Source organism: Pinus tabuliformis, chromosome Q (assembly GCF_031772625.1).
Source record: "Pinus tabuliformis cultivar Carrire ecotype Pingquan chromosome Q, CPIR1, whole genome shotgun sequence".
Taxonomy (NCBI): Eukaryota; Viridiplantae; Streptophyta; class Pinopsida; order Pinales; family Pinaceae; genus Pinus; species Pinus tabuliformis.
This window is the reverse complement of record NC_142296.1, coordinates 646313740-646325811: the sequence shown is the minus strand read 5'-3', so window position 1 is coordinate 646325811 and position 12072 is coordinate 646313740. Positions and strand designations below refer to the sequence as shown.

General features: G+C 36.7%; 1 pseudogene across 1 annotated transcript; it reads right to left on the bottom strand.

Annotated features, from left to right (window-relative positions):
• Positions 1–187: 187 nt before the first annotated feature.
• On the bottom strand, positions 188–5007 carry LOC149221156 (CO(2)-response secreted protease-like; annotated as a pseudogene). The gene is made up of 12 exons (XR_016249647.1): positions 4930–5007; positions 4771–4839; positions 4557–4683; positions 4315–4473; positions 3119–3230; positions 2997–3035; positions 2440–2910; positions 2053–2104; positions 1676–1949; positions 1451–1565; positions 1155–1371; positions 188–917 (listed from the first exon to the last, which is right to left on the bottom strand). The product of XR_016249647.1 is annotated as a CO(2)-response secreted protease-like (transcript).
• Between the last annotated feature and the right edge of the window lie 7065 nt (positions 5008–12072).

The following is a 12072-nucleotide window of genomic DNA, read 5'->3' as shown; positions in this document are numbered from 1 at the left end:
ATTTATTTCAGAAAATATTAAAAATTATTGATAAAATTTCAAAATTTTGGTAAACTGTTTATGTGTTTCAAATTTGGAAACTCATTTTTTTCCCACTTTTCCATTATATTGATGACTGTGCAAGAAATCACCAGGATAATTATATCTAACAAAAAAAACAAATTTAGAAACTCATTTTTTCCCTCTTTACCATTATATTGATGACTGTGCAAGAAATTGCGAGAGATAATTATATCTAACAAAAAAACAGGTTTACAAAAAGCAAGTTTCGCTTGTTTATCACTTTATGGTCTATGCAAGCAATAAGCAGCCTTGCTGGTTTCGTTTGTTTTATTACTTGACCATCTATAAGGTTGGTTACACCAGATTCACTGCAAAAGGAGTACGAACGTTATGCTTTCCATCGCTCCAAACGAGCGAACCGAAAACATATCCTTTGGTGGCAACCTTGGTTGGTGTAAAAACTACGTCGAAAGATAGCTTCTTGGAAGTTTGAGAGAATTGAAGAATTTCTGGAGAGACCTTCACACTCAGACCCGGAGGTGCACCGATGGTAATCTTGTAAGTGGGTGCGAGATCAGGACTGATGTTTGTGATGCTTCTGCTTACAATTGTGCACCCATTCACAACATTTAACTTGGAAATGGCTATACTTGGATAGTTCATGTTACTGATCAGATCCACCTTTGCACCGGACGGACACCTATAGGTTTTATTTGCAGCGATGAGCTTGATATTCTCAGAGTCTAGACCGTAATTACACAGAAAGTGGAAGTAATCATCGATTGATGTTTCATATACAAGTCCTGGTTGCAGAGCTCCGATTGGATTTACTACTCTTGCTCCAAAATCAAATGGCGTCCCAGCGATATCTGATGCATTAGTCAAAAAATTTCCTATATTGTTCCTTACAATGGCTGCCATATACATTAGAGTGCAGATGTTAGAAAAAGAGGCAGTTGTGAGACAAGAATTTTTGTGACAGAGGACATATATGCTGACATTGAAATAATTAAATACCCATTACCATTAACATTGACTACAATCACTAGTTGAACTAATTCAATACTTGACTTCAAGGATGGCCATAAGTACTCGAAAAAAGTTGGTTTAAGGGATTATGCATTTCAAGAATAAAACCTGATCATAAGTACCTGTTGTCATCAGGGCTGATCTGATAACAGAGGGGCTCCAAGTAGGATTCATAGATTTTAAAAATGCAGCAGCTCCGCTAACATGAGGAACTGCTACGGATGTTCCAGACATCATGTTAAATGCGGTAGACATCGTCTCTGAAAGAACTGTGTCTATAAACGTATTGGGAGGATCCCATGCAGCAATGATGTTCAGACCTGGTGCGCTGATGTCCGGCTGCAAATATCAATTGAAGGATTCAGGTTGTGATGATCTCTCATAATTAGCTTCTGAAAGTTAATTGGCCACTACTTACCTTGAGAATGTTCTGGGTCAGCGCTCCAGGACCTCTTGATGAAAAAGATGCAACAACAGGAGCCGGCTTCTCATTTGCAACCACCGTTGATGGAGTAATTGTTGCAACAGGATTTCTATAATGACAAGGCTTGGAAGATTATAATAAACAGCCACACTGTAATTGGATGAGCCAAATGAATCGATATAAACATGTGAAAAGAGCAGGAATTGTAGGCGAACGCACCTGGTTGACTTTATGTAAGAAAATATCTCTGTTGCAGACGATTTACTTATTGCAGTCCCTGCAAAGGTACCGTACTCAAATGCTTCATATAGCTGTAAGTCGTCCACGACAATCATGCCTACGGCTCCAGTGAACTCCTCGATTTCTGCTATCATGTCTATCCTCGATGTAGCTGTCTCATTTGCAATACAGACTACAATCTTTCCTTTCATTTTGTTTGCATCTAAGCACTCTTGAACACAATTGCTGCACAATACCTTGCTTTGAATTTCCCCTGTTCATTAAAAATATAATTATAAAATTCCTACATTGTATATTTTAATTTACCTTGCCGCTACTGGGTCACAGGACTTGGCAGGTATGCTTCCTCCGTACACAAGCGGGTGCACGGACCGATTGGCTGAGATTCGAAAATGTGATGCCCTTACCCTAAATGCACAGTACAAATTTTTACAGCCAAATCCCAAAATACTGGATCTACAAATCACGAAAAATGTATATGCATTTTACAACAGGTTTGTTTATAGAACTGATCCACATCTGTTTGATCATCAGAATTGTTATGCTAATTCGAGAGAGTGACGAAACTGCATTTTATTGCCCCTTTAGTCGACTTCTTTATAAAATAGTCTTTAATACTATTAGGAACAGGCATGCTCTTGAAGGGCAGAAATGAAATTATTAATTGTTGTGAAGAAATGAAATTATTAATTGTTGTGTAAAGTGAAAAAACATTATACTATTGCCTAACACCTTGTTCTCACCTGAATAATCTTACCGTTGCCTAACACAACGTTTGACTGGAAATCCCGGTCGATTGAGGTCGCTCCAACTGTAATAATCCATGGTGCAGCATTAACCACTGTTTGGGAATCGGTCCCTCGTTTCCTGCAGAGGATACAACCAGAATTCCTTTCTGAGTAGCATGAAATGCTCCTATGGCAATTGCATCGTTCATAAAATTGACCTGATCACTGGACCACTCTCCAATTGAGATGGATACAATATCCACTCCATCTTTAACTGCATCGTCAAAGGCAGCTAAAATCTGCACACTAGGACACCCATACTCCAGCCCACAAACCCTATACATGGCAATTCTGGTAGAGGAACTGGCCGGTCCACCTCTGGCTGTTCCCTTAGCGAGACCATTATAGTTTGCATTATCCACAAGGCTGCCAGCTGCAGTGGAAGCTGCAAACGTGGCATGGCCATCATAGTCTCTTGCAGTCCTTGTTTTGGCAATATTCCATAATAGTCTCTTGCAGTCCTTGTTTTTGGCAATATTGATTTCGGTTTAATACTTGTCACCAAATCATCGTCCTCTCCACGTAAGTAATATCTTGCCCCAATTATTTTCCTGTTAAAACAATTACATTATTTTAGCTGTACTGAATCACACCAGAGTAGAAACAACGAACTTATTTCAGTTGCATAGGTCACCTGTTGCAGTTGGAGACATTGAAACCTTCTCCCTTAACGCACTTTCCCTTCCACCGCGAAGGAACAGGGCCCATACCCTTATCACTGAAGCTGGCTGCTTCCGGCCAAATGCCTTCAAGATAAAATTTTATTTTCTCACAAGTTGTATGAATTTGTTTAAAAAATAATTACAAATCATTATAATAGATTTATTTAATTTCAAATCTACTCAGATATAAATTGCACCGTATTTAATGTCTTAAATATCTTTTCACTCTAAAAAAATTACAAGAAATTTACACCTGATTTAATGTCTTAAATATCTTTTCACTCTAAATTTTTACAAGAAATTTGATGTAAATGATTAATAAATGAAGAATCAATTTTTAATTATTAATTATAATTTAACTATTTATTTTATGTTATTATTTTTAATTTAATGGAATAAAATCAAAATGTTATATTAATAAAAATAATATTAATTTTTTAAATATTTTTAATTTTATGTAATTTGATTGATTCAAAACCTTGAACATAATATTATATTACATCCCTAACAGAATATTGTATTACATCCCTATCATACTAAAATAGAGAGTGTTTTTAGGACAAACTAAACTATAAAGTGTTTCTTAGGACAAGCATATTACTCTTAACATATTTCAAAATTTCATTTCCTTAAATTTAATTAGATTGAGGATTTTAGAAATTGTTTAAAATATGTTTCCAAATTTGGTTTTCTCAATTGAATGGGGAGACAGACAAGAGGGTGAAAAAAATAAATTGACTCTACACAAATTCCAACCCCAATCACAATTTTCTTTGCTGAATAGGGTAAAAAAATTCAAAAGATCAGAATTGTAGAGTGTTTGATTCATTTTTATGGTGGAAATAGATTCAGCAACATCAAGAACCCTGAGCAACCAAAATCCTAAAGTTTGTCAACTATAACTCAGATTTTCAAAAAATTATGAGAGATTTTGTCATAGTCTTACCTAAATTTCCATTATTTTCCAAACTAATTTATAGTGTTTTTAAAATACATATAAAACAAGACCATCAATGTCTTTATAAATTAATTTTTTTATATAAATTTAAAATAAATAAACATTTTCATTATTATACTAATTCTAAAATAGTCAAATTTCAAATATTTTCCCCTAACTCTACAATCAAAACTGAACTTAACCAAATGGAGTTTCAAAAGACTAATATACCTGTATCTAGAAACCCTATTATGACATCAGCGCTAGAAGATTTCGGTTCTCTGTAAGAAGAGCCTGCCATGGCCAAGTCCTTTTCTAAGTACTCCCATGAATGCGTTGTATGAAGGTTTAACACTGGATCAGGGAACACTGATAATACTCCTGCTTTCCCTGCTAAATCGTGGGAATTTATATATCAGAATAGGAACATGGGGGCTTACTCATTAACAACAACACTGGTTAACGAGACGTACCAACTAATGCAGTCGCTTGTTCTTTGGATAATACTGCTGCGAATCCATTAAAGGCATAAGTATAGCTACGCACCAGAGATTGCTCTGCGTGTCTCGGACTGCAAAGGTTCAAATACCCCCCAACACACACATATATATAAGAACAATAAAATCAATTCTGAAATATGAATATTTATTTCATAATTTGATACCTTTCGAGAACATACGAAAGAACCTGCAGATGACTGGTTACTAGCTCTTCTTTATTATTGTTGAGTAAACTCCCCATGTACACAATGTGCACCTGCATGCAGATCAGCGAAATTAGCGACATTAAAACTGAGTAATCTTGTAGCGAAAAGAGAATTAATTTGAAGAAATTAAGAGTCCGTACCTTTCCATCGTCAGCAATGGCGAGGCCGAACAGCAGAGTGCAGAGAAAAAGCAATGCAAAACAATGCTTGAACCCCATCACTATCTACTCAAGGCTTTGGTGGAGGGCGGAGCTTTATTTAATGGAGGGAGAATGAGATCGAGCAGAGTGAGTGGTGAGTGAGGGAGAATGAGATCGAGCAGAGTATGTAGTGGATCTGACGATGGCCACTTACGATTTAGATTCATGCAAATCCTTGCAGCACCAATGTTGAATGAACGTGCTTATCGTGTTAAAAAAGCGTCGCAATTGCATCATAAATTTGAGAATGGTGTATGTAGTGGATCTGACGATGGCCACTTACGATTTAGATTCGTGCAAATCCTTGCAGCACCAATATTGAATGAAAGTTTCATCGCTGTGCGCTGTGCCTATTTTTGCTATCATCATAATATCACTTACAATTTTTCCTACATCAAAATTATTTTTAAAAAATTAAAGAAATGTTATCATTTTATATAATAAAACCTTATGAAATTTAGGGATATATGTATTTCTTATTTATTAAAATTACATTTTAGTGATAGACATTGAAAATTAAATAAAATTACATTTTAGCGATGGACATTGAAAATTAGATGTTTTGGTTAAATATTTTTGTTATTCATAAAGAACAAGCCATTCTAATTGAAATGAGCTTATCATTGCTTGGATTTATGAACATCACATACCAATTTTCTAGTACTTTATGTGCAAATTTTCTTCCTACCAACTTTGCTTGCTTTTACTTATTGAGGGCTTCCATTTTCTTGCATTCATTGCCTCCTTTGTTTAATTGGGGTGCTCCCAAAAAGATGGTGGCCTCAAAAGTGGCAATGGGCCATCAAAAACATGTGTATGGAGGAACACTCACACATTTTTAGAAATGTGCACATGTTTATGAGCATCCACTTTCAAGAAGGCACAAATTGCCAACTAGTACACTAACTAGGTTGTCAACTTACCATTCACACAAGTTTTTAACTAGAATACACATGCATTATAGGAACATGCACATGTTCTTAAGAATATGCATATTTCCTTGTGAGATTTTTTATTTATATACCAATAGCCCCATTTTTTACCATATGGGGACCTCATGACATGTTTTTGGGAGATATTGAGAAAATTTGTTGATTACCGAACAACTTTGAGGACCAAATTAATATCGTATCTAGTATTTGGAGTCCATGTAAGTATTCTAATGTTTTGTTTTGTTTTTTGTTTTTTGTTTTTAACTGGAAAAACACACCCAAATTAATACCCTAAACACAATCGTTATATTAAATTGTAGGGAAATTGATTAATATGGAACCTACTTAGAACCCAAACCCCCATCATCAAACAAAAATTTAGAACATCCAAACCCAAAAGAACTAAGAAATCCAAATGATGAAATTGATGCATCCTTGGCTACATTGAAATCGTTGATTCAAGATCTCCAAAACACCAGAGAGCCTTCATGATAGTCTCTTGCAAGGTTATCAAGCTCAATTATACATCTCCAATGCCCAAAGCCAATTAACCAATGTTCTTAATTACAGGGCTAAAATGAATGAACATTATAGAAACTGTTTAAATAAATACCAAATCAGAGACCTCAACATTACTAAACAAGATTTGTTGTCTTTATTTATTGATCCAAGAGACAACTAACCTTTACCAATCAACAAAAAATGAATTTGTATGGACTGGTGCACCTACCAACCATTTCTAGATAATCAGATGGATAAGTGGTTTATGGTATTTGACAAACCTTCCTATAATAATAGGGAGGTACCTCTATATTTCTTAAGGAAGTTATTGGTGGAGTTTCAACTAGGACTCCATGTCAACCAATTTGTCGTGGGGGACTTCCAAGGGGTGGTTCATGTGTCTGCACAAGAGAGACAAAATGTTAGGTGTAACCGAGTGCTAGGTCCTCATCTACCTAGATGAAGGCTTAACCTACTTCCCAACATCTTCCAGGTATGGATAGCATTGGTTGCACCTATTAGATAAGAGCCACATTGACTCTGATGCTAGTGCAACATGGTAGCTTGGTACATCGTCGCGCAAGGAGCCACCAACAGCTAATGTTGCAAGTGGTATTGGACCATCAGAATCTGTAGAAAATATTAACCAGCAAAGGCCACATGGAGTCTCACTTGTGTTGGAAATACTGAGAGGGGGGATGAATCAATATTTCTTTTAAATTATTATTTTTACCAGTTAGATCACTTATATTTAGAACACAAAATGAACAATAATAGAATAAATACTTTTATTAATTTCTTCTTTACAATAGATCAAGTACAATATATGTGTAGGGCTCCAACCCTAGATGAAGACACCAATATTCTATCTCCCACTCCAACCTGTATTATGCCAAGCACCAACTTAGACTTTCCAAGGCTCCAACCTTGTCAATTTGAGGCACCAACCTCTAGGGCTCCAACCCTATCTCTGGTACAGGCTATGACCTAGTTTCTTGAGGACTCCTATCCTCTAGGGCTCCAACCCTATCTTCTAAGGCACCAACCTTGTCTCTATGAGGCTCCAACCTCTAGGGCTCCAACCCCATCTCTAGTACAGGCTCCAACCTGGTCTTCTTGAGGACTACGATCCTCTACAGCTCTAAACCATGACTTCAATTCGTCAAGATAAGTTTAATAGTTCTTCAAGGCTCCCAATATCTTCTGCAACCAGCCCTGAAAATAATCTTCACCTTCAACAATGCCCTTGATCTCCAAAGGACTTAGCTCATCAATGACAACTTTGTCTTCTTGGAGGGTGTTCCCACAACTCTTCATGTACCCAAACAAAACTTCTTCAAGGTCACCTCATGATGGCTTCAATGCATCAGGATCTTCAATGATCTCCATAAATCTTCAATATGCTACTTCACAAAGTTTTCCAACTCTACCTTATTCTATTCTCAAGAGAAGAATTCAACAAGCTCTATTTGTCCAATCCCAATAAATCAGCACTTTGACCATGACAACTATGACAACTTCGACCACGACAGATTCAACCACAACAACTACGACAACTTCGACCACAACAACTACGCCAACTTCAACTGCGGCAGCTACGACAGCTTCAACCACGACAACTACGGAAACTTCGACCACGGTAGCTTCAACCACGACAACTTCAACTACAACAGTTGTGAACACGACAACTATGACAACTTCGACCATGGCAACTAGTGCAGCTTCGACCACGACAACTACGAAAACTTCAACCATGAAAACTACAACAACTTCTCTCCTCCTAGCTCAAACTTGTGGGAGACTATTTAACCCAAGAACAATTCCACAAACTTGTCTTCCTTGCTTTTCTAGGTTGCAGCTACTTCTCTACTTCTTGTCTTGTCTCCACCGAAAAATTTGAGATTGAATGGACATATTTAGGTTTATATTTATAGTGGTTTTTACATAATCTGAAGGGACACGTCTCTTTGCCAAGGGTTATGATCCTACTCAAGTCGGCTTGGACAGTTTGACAATTTTTGACATATGTTGATTTCAAGAATTGATTTCTCTTCAACGGTAATGAATTAGGAGATAAGCGAGTACTCATTGGAAAGATTATGATCTCCTCTATAAGTTGATATAGTATTTCCTTCAAGATATGACCTCTAATGATGGAAATTTAATTTTTCTTTCATCATATGCATATTTTTTCATAACAACCCTATTAAAGAATTTCTTCTATGGAATTAAAGGATCAAGTGGATTAGAATTTTTTCACTATATTGACATTCTAGTGCATGTGATCTTCATGCATATACAAGGGCTAGGGTTTCTTTGACATATTCATACATCTAGGGTTACTAGATTAGGGCTTCATCACATGGGAATTATGAGCATCATTCAACAAGGCTATGGTGCCTTTTCAATATGTCTTCATGGGCATCTTCAACAAGGTAACTTCTTTCTTAGGGCATCTCCAATAAAGCTTGGGCAATGCATATAAGGGAAAGTTATTGGCTTGCCATCATTAATGACTGACATGGATAGCTTCAACAATGAAAAAATGATATCATAATGACATCATTGCTAGCGCTTCATTATGGAAAGTGCATCTAGAATTTCATTAATATACTCATGCACCTAGGGTCTAGTCAAGTAGTTAGGGTTTAGGTCTCCTAGGGTTTGCAGAATATCTAGGGTTTGTTTCAAAAATTCAATTATGATGCCATCAATGACAACTTTATTCAACAATCTTCCCCTTTGTCATTGATTGCAATAATCTCCCCCTTTCAACATTCGCTCCCCCTTTGACATCAATGATAAATGGGGTGCCCAACTACTCCCCCTATCAAGTTGCTTCTTGACATGTTTCTCCATCGCATTTTATTTATCAATGATAGTACTCCATGATAGATATGTTTCTCCCCCTGTCATGGTGCTCCTTCTTGTTATGTTTCTCTTTGCAACTCCCTTTGTCATTATTCCTTTCTTTAATGGACTTTCTCCCACTAAGCCTTTGCATGCTTTCATGGAAATGGATGAGGTAATTGATTTTTGCATTTCTTCATGTAATCAACCAACTCCCCGTGCCTACATAAACTCCTTTAGCTCTTCTTTTTTCTCAAGACAAGAAAGATTGTTGGCTTGTGATCAAGTGAAAAGATCAACTTCCTTCCTTGTCTTGTCTTGGTCACCATATTGTGCTTTCTTCTTAAGTTCCTCATTTTCCTTTTTCAAAATTGTTAATATTTTCCATGGAGGCTATAAGTTTAGTTAAGAGATCCTCTTCAAAGTCTTGTTTACTTTCTTCTTCTAGGTCTTCTATGGCCTTGATGTCATCACTCTTATTTTCATCTTCCTTGAAGGGTTCTAGATTTCCTTCTTGCTTGCCACCATCTTCTTTACTAGAGGTCATCGTCAATGCTCCTTTTGAGTGAAGGGCATGAAGTTTGTCCCATATATCTTTTGTTGATGAACATTTTTCCAAATTGGCCTTTATAGAATTTGGTAGCCCATTCAAAATTGCCTCCATTTCTCTTGTATTGTACTCCTTTGATTCTCCATCCATCGTACTATCAGTAATCACTAATTCCCATACTTCAATGCCTTGAGCCATTAACAAATTTCTCATTCTTACCTTCCATATATCAAAGTTTCAATTGAATAATGGAACTTTCCCAATTTGATTGTCTTCAGTTTTCATAGTTGAGGAAGAGACATATTTAGGAGGATTGGAGGCTTTCTTCCTTGGCTCTTCCATTTGTGTTCTAAGCATCTACCATCAATCTATTAGGCTTTGAGTAAAGATACTGGATCTGGAATCAATTGTTGGAAATACTGAGAGGGGGGGTGAATCAATATTTCTTTTCAATTGTTACTTTTACTAGTTAGATCACTTATATTTAGAACACAAAATGAATAATAATAGAATAAATACTTTTATTAATTTCTTCTTTACAATAGATCAAGTACAATATATGTGTAGGGCTCCAACCCTAGATGAAGACGCCAATATTCTATCTCCCAGGCTCCAATCTGTATTATGCCAAGCACCAACTTGGACTTTCCAAGGCTCCAACCTTGTCAATTTGGGGCACCAACCTCTAGGGCTCCAACCCTATCTCTGGTATAGGCTCCGACCTAGTTTCTTGAGGACTGCTATCCTCTAGGGCTCTAACCCTATCTTCCAAGGCACCAACCTTGTCTCTATGAGGCTCCAACTCTATCTCTGGTACAAGCTCCAACCTTGTCTTCTTTAGGACTCTTATTGATCTGAATTTGATTGCTAATTAATGTTGTTCTAGTATCATTCCCAGATATAAAATTTTCTTTGCTTTGGTTTTCTTATCCATAAAGAGTCTATCCATGAGCATGTGATTGTCTATTCATCTAACTAGGTGAAATTTAGTGTTTTGCATGAACTTAAAAGAATGAATTTAAATGGATGAAGATCAGCATATAAAAACACAGAAAACAAAAATAACAGAGCTCAATACACAATTTTTTGTTGAAGGATTTCACCTCTCCTGGGCTACATCTCCTTGGTCTAGCTTCATAGTGTGGGCCTATGTATTACCTTCAATAGTGCTAAAATTGTTGTTACATGCATCCAATGATCTTAGAACCTATTCCAATGAGTTTAAAACATTCAAATCTATCATAAATGACTATTTTTTTACTCAATTTGGTTACCAGCTGCTTTGGGAATGGCCTCCAACACCTGGTGGCCCTCAGCTTCAAAAATCTTCAAGTGACCAAAAACACCTGTAGATGACCTCTTCTACCTCTGCAACCTACTCCAATGAGTTCCTAGCATTCCAGTTAGCCAAAAATTACTATTCATTTTCGAAATTTGGCTGAGAATTGAGTAAGTTATGGCTCAAATAGTTTTTCCTACAAAACCTCCACTAAATCTGGAGAACTGTCAGTTAAGTCCGCCAAGTTTGGTGGTGGTTCCAGATTTGGTGGCTCTGCCATAAATTTCGCCAACTTAATTACAAATTAATTAAATGCTAAACTGATTAGTGGCGCACTAATCCTGCTTAACAGTTGGCCCCTAGCTCCTGGTTCGGGCGTTTGGTCACATGGGGTGGGGGCCAGCCCCGCGAGGCTTGTTTTTTACCAAACTTTCAAAAGCTCTAACTTTTGCATATGATGTCAGTTTTTCAAACCATTCATGGCGTTGGAATCTTGTAGATGAAATCTATCCATTCATTCAAGTCTGAAGTAATTCTGAGCACTTTCATTTTTTAAGCTAAAATACTAATCCCTGATCATTCCTCCCCACTAGAAGCCTTTTGGACCCCAAAATCTCTCTTGATCACTAATTATGTTGATGACGGGACTTTTCCCTCGTCCTTCCAGTCTTTATCCATTGAAATTTTCCTAATTTCATCATTTGGAGCTTTTCATAAAAAGTCAAAATTTTCCTTGATTCTGACGACCATATATTGATGTATTTGGCATCGTCATGCTGCAATATTTCTAAATTTGCAGAACAACAATATAATTTTGCAGAAAACAACTTGTTCCTACCTTGGTAAACAATCAAAGGAAACTTAGAATCTTTCTCACCTTGCACTTTATCTCTATGGCAATTTTTAGCTACTTTTGCCTTGTACTTGAGTCAACTCTTGCCCAAGTTTCTTCGCCATTGTAATGTGCCTTT